Below are 16,229 nucleotides of genomic sequence, written 5' to 3' on the forward strand. Positions count from 1 at the left end.
CATCCAGCCCGGGGGGTCGCAGCCTTTCTCCTCTCTAGAGACCTCCGGGAGAAGCCCTGGAACTCCAAGTAAGGGGACCCGGGTGGCGGCCAGAGCAAACTTTCCGGGCCAGACCAAGTCGCGCGCGCCCCAGTGCTGTACACTCACCCTGCGCCCCGGTCTTGCGCGCCCCGCAGTCGCGCAGCCTGGAGTCCAGAGATCGGATGAGGCGGGGGGAGGGGGGGCGCGGGGGAAGGGGTGGGACTGGAGCTGGCAGGCGGGAAACGGGGGTGAGGGTGAGGGTGAGGGTGGGGGTGGGACGGGCTCTTTACACTCAGCCCCAGCGGTCGCAAGCAACTGCCCCGCCCCTTGGGCTCCGGCACGCGGCCTGTGGCTGCCAGCCTGTGCCACCCGCTCCAGCATCGGAGAGCGCCCCGGCGGCGACTGGCACCGGCGAGCCCTCGGCTGCCCCTTCCGGACCTGGGATGCCCTCCCAAGAACGCTCCGTCGCGAAGGGAGGACCCCGAGACCCGGGAAGGGGAGGGTCTCAGTCCAGCGGCCGCAGCCTGACCCTCTCCTCCCCACCTCACCCCACCCCAAGACCCCCAACCCCAGCAGAGGGATCCCGTTTGTCCTTGGGCTTCTGGGCACCGGTCCTTCTCCATTTTCCGCTTACATTTCAACTGACCCTCCTGGGCTACACCCCAAGAACACCTGGTGGGCGGAGGGACCCCGGCCACGCGGGTTAGGAAGGGTCTTCCGCAGGGTCTGCGGTAGCCTCTCCCCTGCCCCCAGCGGGAGGGTCCGGGCTGTTCCCTCCGTCCTCGCTCTCGCCCTGGGCTCGGGGCGACGAGGGGAGGGCAGGCGCAGGAAGGATTGTGATGAGTACCTCCGCCCCCGCCCCAGATAAGGACGACCTGGGTCGGGCGCCCCCTTGGCTACTCCATTCCTCCACGCTGTCGCACCCAAGAATGGGATTTACTTATCTATGGTTCGTCTGGGCTGAGTCCACACCAAACTGCCAGCCTCAGGGAGGCAGGGATTTGAATCTGTCGCGGGCACTGTCGGGACAAAGCTGGAGCCAGTCAGTATCCGCTGAGTGAGAGAGTGAATGTCTCCCACACTTTCTCTGTGTATCTCTCATCGCTTCTCTCAGTTTCCGTCTCTGTTTCTCCGTGCGCGCGGGTGCGCTTGCGTGTCTGTCTGTCTGTGTCGCTTTCCCATGCCTCCTCTAGGCCTCTGCTCCTCCAGCCGGCCAGTCCCAAGTGGCCCTGCATCCCCCGACCCCCAGTTTGCAGGAGCTCCCAGGCAGGGCCAGCTCCCTCACCCTAAGACCAGAGGCCACAGCCCAGAAGGGGAGCTGGGCCTGGCTGCTGCGACCTTCCCCAGAACCGACCCTTTGCCTCCGCTGCGGTGGCCTCTGCCTGTCGCTGGTAGGATGAGGGAGCCACGGGGGCAATGAACGTGGGAGTCCCGAGGGAGGGACTGAGAGGGACACCCAGGCTAAGTGGAGTCCCCAGGTAGTGCCTGGCAGACCCCCGAGGCTCCTGTCCCCGCTTTTCTTCGAGGAGACAGAAACACTCCTGCCTGCTCTGACGGATCAAAGCCGCCTGCCAGGCAGCACAGCCAGTGGGGCCCATGGAGGGTGCGGGTGACGCTGAGCATAGCGACTGCCCCACAGCTCTGAGAGGACCAAGCCAGCTGGAATGAACCTGGAAGAATCCCCAAAAGCGGCAGAACCATGCCCAGCACACAGCTGGTACTCCGTAAATGACCCCTCTCTGCAAGGGGAAGCCGCACCCCTGAGTGGGTGCACAGCTGCTTCACACCTCCCATGCAGCAGCATCACCTCCTATGGCGCCCTAAGCAGCAGAGGGAGGCTCTTCCTGCCTGGGTCCCGGGCCCAGCACCTCCCACTCCAGCCTCCTCCAGGGGCCTCTTTCCCACCGGGACCCTAGGGACTAAGGCTCTGGAGACTGGGGCAGATGTCAGGAACCTCCTGGGGGACCCTGTGCTTCCATCCCTAACGACCATTCCACAATGCTGCCACAGTTCTTAAAACTCAGATCACACCCTTCTCCTGCTCCAAACTCTGCCATGGGTTCTTATGTCTCTGAGTAAACAGTCAAGTCCTCATGAGGGCCCACAAGGCCTGGCACCGTCTCTCCTCCTTACTTCTCTCCTCTCCCCTCGGCTTACTCCCTTCTAGCTCCTTGTTCCTCACATACTTCAAGACCTTGGCACTTGGGAATTAGTCTGCCTGTAACACCCTTCTTCCAGACCTTCCCAGCTGGTCACCTCCTTTAGAGAGGCCTTCCTTGATCTGTCCCCCCCTCCCCAATCTCACATGACAGCACCGTCTGAAATTACACTGATTATTTATTATTTATTTATTCTTCTGGCCTATTGTGCCCTAGATCCCCAACCCCAGGAAGTCAGGGTCCTTGTTTGTCCCTCTGCCCAGCCCTTGTGTAAATGTTAAAAGGTGGGAATCTGGAGCCAGACTCAGCTGAATTAATGCCCCTCTGAGTCTCGGCAGCCTCATCTATAAAAGAAATAATAACAGTGCCCACTATACGGGATGTTGTTGAGGATGAAAGCAACAATTGGAACAGAGCTGGGACGTGCAGTGAGAGCCCAGTGTTAGCTTGGATACTATTGGTCACCCCTGTATCCCTGCAGAAGCATTAGGAGGGGACTCAGCTCAGGCCCCATCAAGGGCTCCAGGCAACACCAGCTCCCCAACCCACACCCAGCCCAGGCACGCCTGGTCTCTTCTCAGGGGAAAGGCACCCCTGGCCTCTGAAATCCTGCCACAACCCACTTGTCTAATGCATGCCTGGGCTGGCACACCAGCCCTGCAGGTTCTGCCGCCAGGGCCCTCGCCTAGAGAGGCCAACTCACCCAGTCTTCGCCCACTCTCACCGAGCCGTGTCTGCACCTATGAAAGGGAAAATGCCTCTCACAGTTCCCTCAGACCCTACCCATCAAGTGAAGCAGAGGACTGCAGCAGAGGCTCCCATCCCCCTTCTCCACCCTCCACCAACCAGCCCTGAGGCCAGTGAATATGGCTGCACATGCGTGTGCACTGACAACTCTCATGGCCACCAACCAGAGCAGTCGTGAGGCTCCAGCTCACAACCACAGGTTTGTCTGGTTAGTTCAGAGGTTTCCTCTTCAAACCTCTGTCTAAATTATACAGAAACGCTGTATTGTACTACGGTTAGTAACTTTATTTTTCAGGGGATTCGGGCTAGCAATTCTGGATCTACTTATATGCCAGCATTGAACAATAAGTACACATGCGATAGACATTGACAGCCAGGTGTCATGCTGTTGGAGAAAGAAGTCATTACAAATAAGCAATGTGGTACTAGACTGGGGTTATCAGTATGACATGTTTATTTTCAATAGATATGAAAATAAATATAGATATGTGTGCATACATGGGTTAGGACACACACACGTATTTCCTAGCTCTGTCTGCCCTCAGAAGCAGTGACATCCAAGTAGCAATGAGTAAACTTAGCACCCAGATCTGGGTTTCTAGAACCAAGGCTCCTTAGAGAAATGGCTGATTCTAGGGTTGGGTCAGAGAAAATGCAAAATGATCTCAGAGGATCTTCCAATGCCAGAAAGTGCTTTAAAAAAAAAAAGCCAAAAGGACATAGGAGCCAGCCTAAAAGAACCCCCACTGGCCACAGCTGGAACAATTTGAACAACAAAATAAATAAAAATAGTCTTGGATTATAACCCAAAGAATAAAATAAATGAGTGCAGTCTATACTGATTTAAAGACATTATTGAATCAATTTAAAAATGGAAGAGAAGTGCAAATTATCCTAAGATATGATTTCTAATTAATAAATGTAAAATTAATGATGAAAATAGAAAATTAACATCAAAGCACCACGGTAATAATCACTGCACACAGAATCTACTGATTAATGGAAAAGTTAATGCGCAAAACTTTAAGGAGAAACAGGACATTTGCATAGCATCAAAGTTTCTCCCCCAGAATATTATTAATCACCTTGGTGGCCTTAATCTTTGTCCACAAATTTTTGATACTCCTCCCTTTAAGGGATGGAGCTAAGCTCCCCTCTCCTGCAGAGGGGTTGGACTTGGTGCCTAGCTTCTAAGGAATAAATTATGGTCCGCACAAAGCCCTGCACATGATGTGCTAGCAGCTTTATTCATAATTGCCAAAACTTGGAAGAAACCAAGATGTCCTTCAGCAGGTGAATGGATAATTAAATTCTGGTACATCCATCCAGACAATGGAATATTTATTTAGTCAGCACGAAATAAAAAAAAAAACAAAAAAGAAAAAGAGCTTTGCCCTGACAGGGTAGCTCAGTTGGTTAGAGCATTGTCCAGATACATCAAGGTTGTGGGTTCAATCCCCAGTTAGGGCACATACAAGAATCAACCGATGAATGCATAAATAAGTGCAACAGCAAATCAATCTCTCTAAAATCAATTTTTTAAAAATTAAATTAATAAATTTAAAAAGAACACTTTAAAAAGAAATGAGCTTTCAAGCCATGAAAAGACATGGAGAGGCCTAGCTGGTTTGGATCAGTGGCTAGAGCGTCGGCCCATGTGGACTGAAGGGTCCTGGGTTCGATTCCAGCCAAGGGCACATGCCTCCGTTGCTGGCTCGATCCCAGTTAGGGCTCATGCGGCAAGCAACCAATCAATGTGTCTCTCTCACATCGATGTTTCCCTCTCTCTCTCTCTCTCTCTCTCTCTCTCTCTCTCCCTCCCTCTATCCCCTTCCACTCTCCCTGAAAAGACATGGAGAAAACTTAACCATATGATTCCAACTCGTGACATTCTGGAAATGGCAAACTTTGGAGACAGTAAAAAGATCAGGGGTTGGTGAGGTTGGGATGTGGAGAGGGATGAACAGGCAGAGCACATGGGATTTTTAAGGCAGGGAAACTACTCTGTGTGATACTGTGATGTTGGATACATGTCATTACACATTTGTCCAAAACCGCAGAATGTATAACACCAAGAGAGAACCCTAAGTGGACTATGGACTCTGGGTGATGATGATGTGTCAATGTAGGTTCATCAGTTGTACCAAATGCATCACCGTGACATGGGATGTCCATAGAGGGGATAGTTGGGGGGACAGGTATATGGAAAATCTCTGTACCTTCCACTCAATTTTACTGAACCTAAAACTGCTCTAAAAATAAAGTTTATTAATTTTTTAAAAAAGGTAAAAATGTCTTCTTGAGAGGTCCTCAAGTGGGCAGATACTCCCAGGCCATGCCGCCTGGTAGCTTTGGACATTTGTATTGCCAGCCTGGCTCCTGAAGATTGAGTTTCAGACCCCTGGTCGTGATGCTAGGAGCATGGGTCCTCAAGCAGACAGATGGCACGGCAAGTCAGTTTTCTAAACTTCCCTAAGCTTCAGTTTCCTCATCTGAAAATGGGAACACATCTGTCCCCTGCCCATAAGTGGCTCACATTTTTGTGGGAGATAAAAGAAATCCATAGACAAGTTAAGAAGATAATTCCCTGGGCCTGGCTGGGTAGCTCAGTTGGTTAGAGTGTTGACCCGATATGTCAAGGTTGCAGGTTCAATCCCCAGTCAGGGCACATACAAGAATCAACCAATGGCCCTGGCTGGCTGATGTGGCTCAGTTGGTTAGGTATTGTCCCATGCACCAAAAGGTGGCCAGTTCAATTCCCAGTCAGGGCACATGCCTGGGTTGCGGTTGAGGGCTCGATCCCCAGTAGGGGGTGTGCAGGAGGCAGCCAATTTATGTTTCCCTCTCACATCGATGTTTCTCTCTTCTCCTTTCCTCTCTCTAAAAATCTTTTTAAAAAGCTAAAAAAAAAAATCAACCGTAAGTAAGTGGAACAACAAATTGATGTTTCTCTCTCTCCCCGCCCCCTTTCTCTCTCTCTCAAACCAATAAATAAAAAAAGAAGATAATTCCACATAGTGATGTGTGCTATAAACAAATAAAATACCATAATGTGATATGTCAGTGACTGAGGATTATTTTTGATCCAGGGAGGAAGGACGGCCTCTTTGAGAGGTGACTTGAGCTGAGATCAAAATAATAAGAAAGCTATAAGAAGGGTGTTCCTGGCAAAAGAATCAGCATGAGTAAAGGCCTGGTGTACTTCCCTTTATTTTAGTTTTTTGAATTGAGCTGATATTCATATAACAAAGTTAATTATTTTATTTTTTTAAATTTATTGATTGATTTGAGAGAGAGAGAAACATTGATTTACTGTTCTACCTATTCGTGCATTCGTTTGGTTGATTCTTGTATGTGTCCTGACCCGGAATCGAACCTGCAACCTTGGCGAATCAGGACAACCTCTAACCATCTGAGCTAACTGGCCAAAATTAATCATTTTAAAGGAACAATTCAGTGGCATTCAGTACATTCACAATGGTATGCAACCACTATCTCCATCTAGTTTCAAAACATTTTCATTTTCTCAAAAGGAAACCCCACATCCATTAAGCAGTCATTCCCCATCCCCCCTCCCTAGCCCCTGGCAACCTCCAATCTGCATTTGTCTCTAAGGATTTAACTATTCTGGGCACTTCATATAAATGGAATCATACAGTTTGTGGCCTTTTGTATCTGACTTCTTCCATTGAGCATGTTTTCGAAGTTCTTCCACATTGTAGGAGGCATCAGAACTTTATTTCTTTTTATGGCTGAAGGGCATTTCATTTTATTTGTGGACTTCTTATTAAAGGTTCTAAAAGACTCTAAGAAGAGATTATAAATTGGGTCGGGAAAGGGAGGAGAAGGCAGCTTGGTTGGGGAAGGGTCACTTTGTCCTTAGGTTCTGGGCAGGCATTTGGCAGAACCAGCCTCTCTTCTCTCACCTGCTCACCCCAGGCCTGACAAACCCCCTAGGGGGGAAATCTGACCTACCCTCCCTCCAGTGTCCCCAGTTACACCTTGGGTTAAACCTAGGCCTAGGGCTCCAAATGCATGGGTCAAGGGCCAAATCCTCAGAAGGCAGGCCCTGATCTTCCCCTCAAGCAGCCCTCTAAGTGCCCCGCTCCTTGTACCCCTGACTTCCCAGGCCCTAGACTTGGCAACTTGGAGTGAGTGTCTCCTCTCTTGCCCCCTCACACATAGACATTCCTTTCACAGGTTACTTGGGGAGGGAAAAGAACAGCTGGACACAGACAGGTATTGGATCAGCACATGCAAAAAAGCCTGGAAGCTGGCCCTAGCCAGTTTTGCTCAGTGGTTAGAGTCAGCCCTCAGACTAAAGGGTCCCAGGTTTGATTCCTGCCAAGGGCACATACCTCTGTGCCTCTGGGCCCCGTCGAGGCACGTGCAGGAGGCAACCAATGGATGTGTCTCTCTCACATCCATGTTTTTCTCTCTCTCCTCCACCCCGCCCTCCTTCCACTCTCTCCAAAAAATCAACAGAAAAAATATCCTCGAGTGAGGATTAAAAAAGAAAAAAAAAAAGCCTGGAGGCTGGAAAGAATGTATGTATAAAAGAAACAGAAATCAGGTCATTTGGGCAGGAGCTTGGCTTAGAGGAAGGAAAGTGGAGGGCAGGTGAAACGGGATGGGGAAAGGGTCAGGTCTGATGGGCCTCAAATGTCAGGCCTCTGGTGTCTGACCCCTGCCTCACTGTGTGTCTTGTTGAACCTCTCTGACCTCAGTCTCCCCACCTTTAAAATTCAGTCATGAACGTCTTTTTCTTTTCCACAGCGATCTTGTCAGTATTAACGCAACCAGTGCCTGGCCCGGAGCTAACCACTCACTAAAAGTCAGGTATTATTTTTTAGCAGCTTTACAATTCACCCATTTAAAGTATACAATTCTATGGTTCTTAGTGTATTAACAGAGTTAGGTAACCATCGCCAAAATCAATTTTAGAACATTTCATACTCATTACCCCTTACCCATTGGCAATCACATTCATTTCTCCTTCCCTCAGATCCTACAAACCACTAATCTTTCTGTCTCTATGGATGTGCCTGTTCTGGACATTTCATATAAACGGAATCACACACAATGCAGCCTTTTGCGTCTGGCTTCTTTCACTCAGCATAACATTTTTACGGTTCATCCATGTCATAGCATGAATCAGTACGTTGTTATTCCTTTTTATGGCTGAATAATGTTTTATTGTATGAATTATACCATAATTTGCTTATCCATTCATTAGCTGAAGGACACTTGGCTTGTTTCTACTTTTTTGAATAGCTTTTTTTGAATAGAAATATGCTGCTGTGAACGTGCATACAGGTTTTTGTGTGGGCATATGCTTTCATATCTATTGGGTAGATACCTAGGAGTGAAACTGCTGGGTCATATGGTAACTTTATGTTTAATATTTTGAGGAGCTGCCAGACTGTTTTCCAAAGAGATTGCACTATTTTACATTTCCACCAGCAATGTATAGCAGTTTGGATTTCCCCACGTCCTTGCTAACACTTTTTATTTTGCATTCTTTTCTATTATAGCCATCCTAGTGGCGGTGAAGTGGCATCTCATTGTGGTTTGCATAGTTACTACTTTTCGTTACTATTTTTATTGATCCCACTGTCCACACAGCAATACGTTCTTCCTACTGTCTTCCCCCTGCTTACAACACTCCATAATTCCTTGGTGTGTTTTGAAGAAAGTTCAAAGAGCTCTGTCCATTGGCATCTGGCTCTTGTTCCCTCTCCCCTCCCCCTCTCCCCATACCCTACCCCCTGCCTCTGAATCTCTAAACCTGGCAATTGCTCCCCACAGTCAAAGAGGGGCAGGTTATGGGGTCAGACAGATGTGGGTTGGAATCCTGGCTCTGATGATCTTAGGCAGATGGATTTAGCTCTGTGAGCTCCAGTTTCCTTATCAGTTAAGTAGAAATCAGCCTGGCTGGTGTGGCTAAGTGGTTGAGCATTGACCCATGCACCAAGAGGTCACTGGTTCAATTCCCACTTGGCACATGCCTGGGTTTTGGGCTTGATCCCCGGTGGGGGACATGCAGGAGGCAGCCTATTTCTCATGGATGTTTCTCTGTCTTCTCTCTCTCCCCTGCTCTCTCTCTCAAAAAAATCAATAAAACATAAATTTAAATAGGAATCATAATTATTCCCTTTCTCATAGGATTCAATGAGACAGTTATGTCAACTCTTTAGTGCAATGCCTTTAATTGAGTAGGGGCTGTATTTATCAGGATTTGCTTAGTTGGAATGTTCACACAAAAAACAACTAAGTTCAACTAAAAAACTACTCAAACTGGTATGAGGGGAGAAAAAAGGAATGAATTGGCTCGTGTAACTGAAAAGCTAGGTATCTAGAAGTTGGGTTGACTTCAGGCACAGCTGGATCAAGAAACTCCAGTGTCACCAGGAATCTAACTCTGTCTCTTAGCTCGACTGGGCTTTCATCTCGTCAAGCTCCCCTTTGAGTGGCAGAGATTCTGTGTGGCACTGTGGATTCATTATCCCCACTTAGCAGCCACTTGGAAAAAGACATCCAGCTACTCCAGAGTTTTAACAGAAGTCCCAGTACTGAATTTCATTGATCCAGCTCAGGTTACAGGTCATAACTAAACCGATCACTTGCCCTGGGGGATGGACTGCTTTGATTGGCCAGGTTGGAGAATGTGGGAGGGGGTCATCCCAAATTTAGCCTGAGCACCTTCATCTGGGCCATAGGGAGTCCCCAAACCATGATAGGTTTTGTTTCAGGCCTCTGAGACTTGAAAGCCGAAGAGCTACAGAAAAGTCAGTTCAATTTGGGAAGTTCAGTTTGGAGCACATTGGGTTTAAGATGCATCTCAGCCATCACATGGTGCCACTGAGTAATCAACTGGATATGAGACATGCATTCACCTGATGTCTTGACGGCTCATATTCTTTTTATTGTTTTTATGGAAATGTAATTTCATTTTTCTTTGAAGGATACAATTGAGAAGTATAATTATTATGATGTATAATTTCTCCACCTGGAGTTAATTGCCTTTTTTCTTTTCTTTACTTGTCTTTCTTAGAAGTTCTGACAGTGTGTCTCAATTCAACTTTCTAAATGATCAAATCTGCCAGATAATCTATATGTAGAATTCTGTTTTCCTGCTGGCTTCTTTCTGCTGAGGGATGCCTTCTCTCACCCTCCTGGGAATTCTCTTTGTATCTTATGTTGGGACCCATTTCCTCAATGTCATGTCTTTTTTCCCCCTTGCTACAACACCTTGTTTTAGTGGAGTGCATCCTGCAGTAACTTTCTGAGAATATAAGAGCATGGGACATAATATTTTTTAACTCTTCCATGTTTTAAAATGCCTTTACTTGCTCCTTACATTTGACCAGTATTTTGGCTGGAAATAGTGGTATGAATTGAAAGTCTTTTACTGTCTGAATTTTGAGTCCATAAACCCATTGTCTCTTTGCTTCCACTGTCTTTGAATGTGCTGTTCATTCTGCTAGGAATGCACTTTCATCCTCTCTTTTTTCTGGCTAATTTCTACTCATCTTTTAGATCCCATAATAGACATTTCTAGGGTAGACCAATATCTATTGAATGAAAAACTACATTGAATGAAGTGGCTCCCTTGACTAACTCCAGCCATTTGAATGTGAGTAGAGATGAGTATGTCACTCACTTCTGAGCAAAGGCATCAAAAAGCTCCCCCCCGCCCACTTCTCCAGTTTCCCTTTTGTTCCTCTGTGGCAATTGAGGTGATGGTACAGCTACAAGATGGTGGGTGCCTTGTTGGCATAGACCCTGCGTGATAGTGTGGGGCTGGGTCCCTGCCAACCCATGTAGGATGAGTAAAATGAGGGGGAAATAAACTTTGGTTTTGTTAAACCACTGTACTTTGGACTTGCTTGTTACCACAGTGAAACTTTACCTATTCCAACTAATACAGAACCCATCTTAAATGTGGCTTCCTCAGAGAAATCCTCCCGGAACAAAGCCCCCAAACTGGATTACCTCCCCCCATTGTAAGCTTGTGTTTTCCTACATGACCCTTATTAAAACTATAACTATGTAATTATTTGTGTAATGAGTTCATCATCTATCTCCCACATTCTATCTCCAAGATCCCAAGAAGAGACAACAGTGTGTGTCCTATCCATTGCTGCGGTCCCAAATCCAGCACAGAATATGGCACATAGTCGATGCTTGGGATACATTCGCTGAATGAAAAAAATAGTTTTGCAAACTATCAGCCAAAAAGGCAGCAATGAACACAGTTCATTTCTAGAGCATTCTCTCACACAACTCTCAGTGCAATAGAGGCATGAGAGTCAGGACAGATGGCTCCAAGGAAATTGGACAAGGAAAGGCTCATCTATCATGAGAAAGCACCTATCTGCATATCTACGTTTTCTTTTAGAGGATGTAATTTATTCTAGCAACTGCTTAGCCTGGGAGGGATTTCTAGGCCTGATTTATTTCACTAAGGGGCATGGGGACTGGGTAGAGAGTCATGGAAACACCCTTAGAATTGCTGAGAGATCCATGATAAAATTCATGCACTGATGCCAAAATACAGTCACCAGAAAACAATCCTACTTTATTGAGTTCCACTTCAGTGCAATTTTGCATTGGTGCCCCAATGCCACTACACTGATTTTTTTTTTTTTTCAATTTTAATGAGTTGTCACTAACCTACAATAATCTTCATGGACTCCAAATGTTTTAGTTCCTCTATATCCTCGCCAGTATTTGGTAAGGCCAGTCTTTTCATTTAGCTGTTCCAATGGGCTTGTAGTGGCATCTGATTACCATGCTATTTTGCACCTCCCTCGTGGCTAATGATGTTGAAAATGTTTTCATGTGCTGCTTGGCATCCAGTTATCTTCTTTTGTGAAGAGTCCGTTCAAATCTTTTGCCCGTGTTTTTATCGAGTTGCTTTTTGAGTTTTAAATGCATAGTGACTATGAAGATTACCACAAGGGAATAATAGTAGCTCCCCTACTGTATGAGCTCTATATCTGAGCCTCTATTTCCTCACCTGCGAAATGGGGATCATATTTGTACCTACCCTATAGGGTTGTGCTGAGGATTAAATGACTTAAGACAGATAAAGCCAATAAAGCAAAGATTGAGGAAGCTGTTCTGGAGCCCTAAAGAAGTCAGCTGTGAAGACTCTCAGAAACAGCTGGGAGGAGGCTCTGAGGACAGCTAAGTTCTATAATCATTTACTTAGTCATTCAACAAACAGTTATTATGCATCTTGCGTGTTTCAACACAGGAGGCACTGGAGAGCAGGTGCGGCTTGTTTTCTCTCATTGTCATTGTTGGCCCTTGGTGTGTGTTGCAAGTGATTATGGATGTTCTTGAAAGAATAATGGCCATAGGACAGTTATCACTCACCTTTGTGGGGCTTTGGTTCTCACAGGGGACACAGGAATTAACAAGCAATGACACAGGTGATTAGGAATTATTACACTTATGGTCAAGGGAAGCCTGAGAACACATAAAGGAGGCCGGGCCCAAGCTGGAGGTCAGGACCTCTCAGAGCAGGGCAAGCTGAGGCATGGATGACAGGAGGGGTCAACAGGCTGCATGGCTTTCCTGGGGCTGCTGTAATAAATCACCACAAACTGGGTGGCTTAAAACAGAAGTGGATTCTCACAGTTCTGGAAGCCAGAATTCCAAAATTAGGGTGTCATTGGGCCCATACTCTCTCTGAAGGCTCCAGAGGAGAGGGGAGAACCCCTCTGTGCCTCTTACTAGCTTCTGGTGGTTATACTGGCATTCTTTGGTTCACCTGCAGCGACATAACCCCAAGCTCTGCCTCCATGGCCATGTGACCTTCTTCCTGTGAGTCTCTCTCTGTCTTCCCTTCTTTTATTTTTTTAAAATGTGCTTTTATTGATTTTAGAGAAGGGGGAAGGGAGAGGGAGAGAGAGATAGAAACACTGATGAGAGAAAGATTGATTGACTGCCTCCTGCACGCTCCCTACTGAGGATCAAGCCTGAAGCCCAGGCATGTGCCCTGATCAGAAATCAAAACGGTGACCTTCTGGTTCATGGGTCAATGCTCAACCACTGAGCCACCCCAGCTGGGCTCTGTCTTCCCTTCTTTTTTCCTTTTTTAAATATGTTTTTATTCATTTTTAGAAAGAGAGGAAGGGAGAAGAAGAGAAACATCATCAATCAGCTGCCTCCTGCATGGCCCCCACTGGGGATCAAACCCAAAACCCTAGAATATGCCCTGACTGGGAATCGAACCGGTGACCCCTTGGTTCCCGGATCGACACTCAACCACTGAGCCACACTAGTCAGGCTGTCTTCCCTTCTAATAAGGGCATCAGTCATCTTGGATTCAGGGCCCACTCTAACCCAATATATCCTCATCTTAACTAATTATATTGACAAAGACCCTATTTCCAAATAAGGTCAGAGCCACAGGTACCTGGGGTTAGGACTTCAATATGTCTTTTTGGAGGAGCTGAATAGACATTTTTCCAAACAAGATATGCAGACTGCCAACAGGTACATAAAAAATGCTGAACATCACTAATCATCGGGGAAATGCAAATTAAAACCACAATGAGATATCAACTCACACCTGTCAGAATGGCTATTGTCAAAAGAGCAGGAAATAATGAGTGTTGTCGAGGATGTAGAGAAAAAGGAAAACTCTTGCGCTCTTGGTGGGAATGTAAATTGGTGCAGCCACTACGGGAAACAGTATGGAGGTTCCTCAAAAAAATAAAAATAGAACTACCATATGATCCAGCAGTTCCACTACTGGGAATATATCTAGAGAAAATAAAACACTATCTCAAAAAAAATATCTGCTCCCTCATATTCACAGCAGCATTATTTACAATAGCCAAGGTATGGAAACAGCCTAAATGTTCATCAGTGGATAAATAGATAAAGAAATACACATTCCAGCCCTGGCTGGGTGGCTTGGTTGGAGTGTTGTCCCATACGCCAAAAGGTTATGGGTTCGGTCCCTGGTTGGGGGACATACTGGAGGCAACAGGTCAATGTTTCTCTCTCACATCGATGTTTCTCTCTCTCTCTACTCCCCTTTCTCTCTCTCTAAAATCAATGAAAAAAAGCCATATCCTTAGTGAGGATTAAAAAAAGAAATATACATTCTATTATATACATATAATGGAATATTATTCAGCCATAGAAAAGAAAGAAATCCTGTCACTTGTGGCAACATAGATGGAGCTTGAGGGCATTATGCTAAGTGCTAACACTTGTTATCTCTTGTCTTTTTGATGATAGTCATTCTGACAGGTATGAAGTGATATCTCAGACCCTGGTAAGAAAGGCAATGGAGGCTGGGGATGGGCAAGGCCTGGGGGGAAAAGCCAGTGATGGTGAAATGCAGGATCAATTCAGGACACAGAGAACATTCCAGGGGCAACACAGGTGGTGGCTGGACTTTGGGCTGGGGATGGAGACGCAGGTGAGAAGCTGATGTTGTGGCTCCACTCATGGAGGAGTGGGGAGGGACAAGGAATTCAGGGCCCCACAGTAAAACACCCTCCTCCTCAAGGGTGCACCAGCTGTGGCCACGGTGGGGGTCAGTCACCAGATCAAACAGGAAGGGGCTTGTGGGCCCCACAACACATCTATCCCCTGTGAAGCAACAAGTTCTCTTTGCATTTCACAAGTTTTTTGTGGCACCTACTGTGTTGTTTGTTGAACACCTGTTACGAGCCAGGCCACAGACTGTGTGTTGAGGACCCAACAGTGACCAAGATGGAAAGAGGCCCCTGCCCTCAAGCTGTGGTGGAAACAGGTAATAAACATAGAAATTTTATATATATGTGTGTGTATGTATATAAAGAAAATCAACATTTACTGTATATTATAAAATCAGTGCTGTGGCTCAGTTACTTGAGCGTCGGCCTTTGCACCAAAGGGTTACAGGTTCAAGTCCCGGTCAATTCAGGGACTTGAATTGACCCAAGTGGCAGGCTTGATCCCCAGTGGGGGGCGTGTGGGATGCAGCCGATCAATGTCATGCTCTCACATCGATGCTTCTCTTCCTTCCTCTCTCTCTAAAAATCAAGAAGCTATTCTTAAATAAATAAATAAATAAATAAAATCAGTGCTACTGTTTGAATGTTTGTGCCCACTCCGCAAAATTCATATGTTGAAGCCCTAACCCCCCAGTGTGATGGTATTTGGAGGAGGTTAGGGTTAGATGAGGTTATGAGGGTGGAGTCCCCATGATGGGAATAGTGACCTTATAAAAAGAGAAGAGGAAGAGACTCCAGATCTCGGTCTCTCTCTCTCTCTCTCTCTGCTAGGAGAGGCCGTGTGAGGACATAACTAGGAAGAGGCCTTCACCAACATCCTGGCTCTACTGACACCCTGATCTTGAACGTCTACCTTCCAGAACTGTGAGAAATAAATGCCTGTTGTTTAAGCCACCCAGTCTTTGGTGTTTGTTACATACAGCAGCCTGAGCTGACTTAATCAAGGTTGTGGTAATTGCGCGGGAAAAAATTATAGCAGGGAAGGAGGTAAGGAGCCCAGTGGTGGGCGCGGAGGAATTTTAAGGGCGGTCACCCTTCAGGGGTGACATTTGAATAAAGTCCTGAAGGAGGTTCAGGGGGAGCAGTGCAGCTATCTCAGGGAAGAGCGAAAACAGCAAGTGCAAAGATCCTGAGGTGGGATAGTACCTCTTGAGTTTGAGAAAGGAGGCAGGTGTGACTGAAGGGAAGAGAGTGAAGCAAGAGAAAGGGAAAGTCAGGAAGGTGATTGTCCTTTCCTTCTCCTTCACAGTCCAAATCCTCATCCAAATCCTCTTCTGGCTTTCTTAAACCGGCTGGGGACAGTGCCCCGGGGCTGGCCACTAGAGGCCACCCTCTCTGTGGTTCACAGGGTCACTACACTGTCATCTCGCCTTTCAGGTTGAGGCAGGGCCCTAACTGTACCTTCAAGGCCCTGCTAAGAGCTAAATACTGAGGAACTCAGCTCCTCCTTCTAACATTCCTCTGAGTTAGATGCATAGAAATTTTTTTACAGCTCTATTAAGGTATAATTGATATACAACAACCCACACAAATTTAAAGTGTACGCTCCGATGAGTTTTCACACCCTGGAAACTTTCACCACAATCCAGATACTAAACATACCCTCGACCCTATAAAGCACCCTGTGGCCCTTCTAAAATTCCTCTCTCGCGCCTCTCCCCACCCCTCCCCACCCCCACGCGACCACTAACGGTGTTAGATTGCACTTCCTAGAGTTTGATGTAAATGGGACTAGAGAGTAGTCTTTTCTTTTTTGTCTGGCTTCTTTCCCTTAGCA

This window comes from Miniopterus natalensis, chromosome 4 (assembly GCF_054644295.1).
Source record: "Miniopterus natalensis isolate mMinNat1 chromosome 4, mMinNat1.hap1, whole genome shotgun sequence".
Taxonomy (NCBI): Eukaryota; Metazoa; Chordata; class Mammalia; order Chiroptera; family Miniopteridae; genus Miniopterus; species Miniopterus natalensis.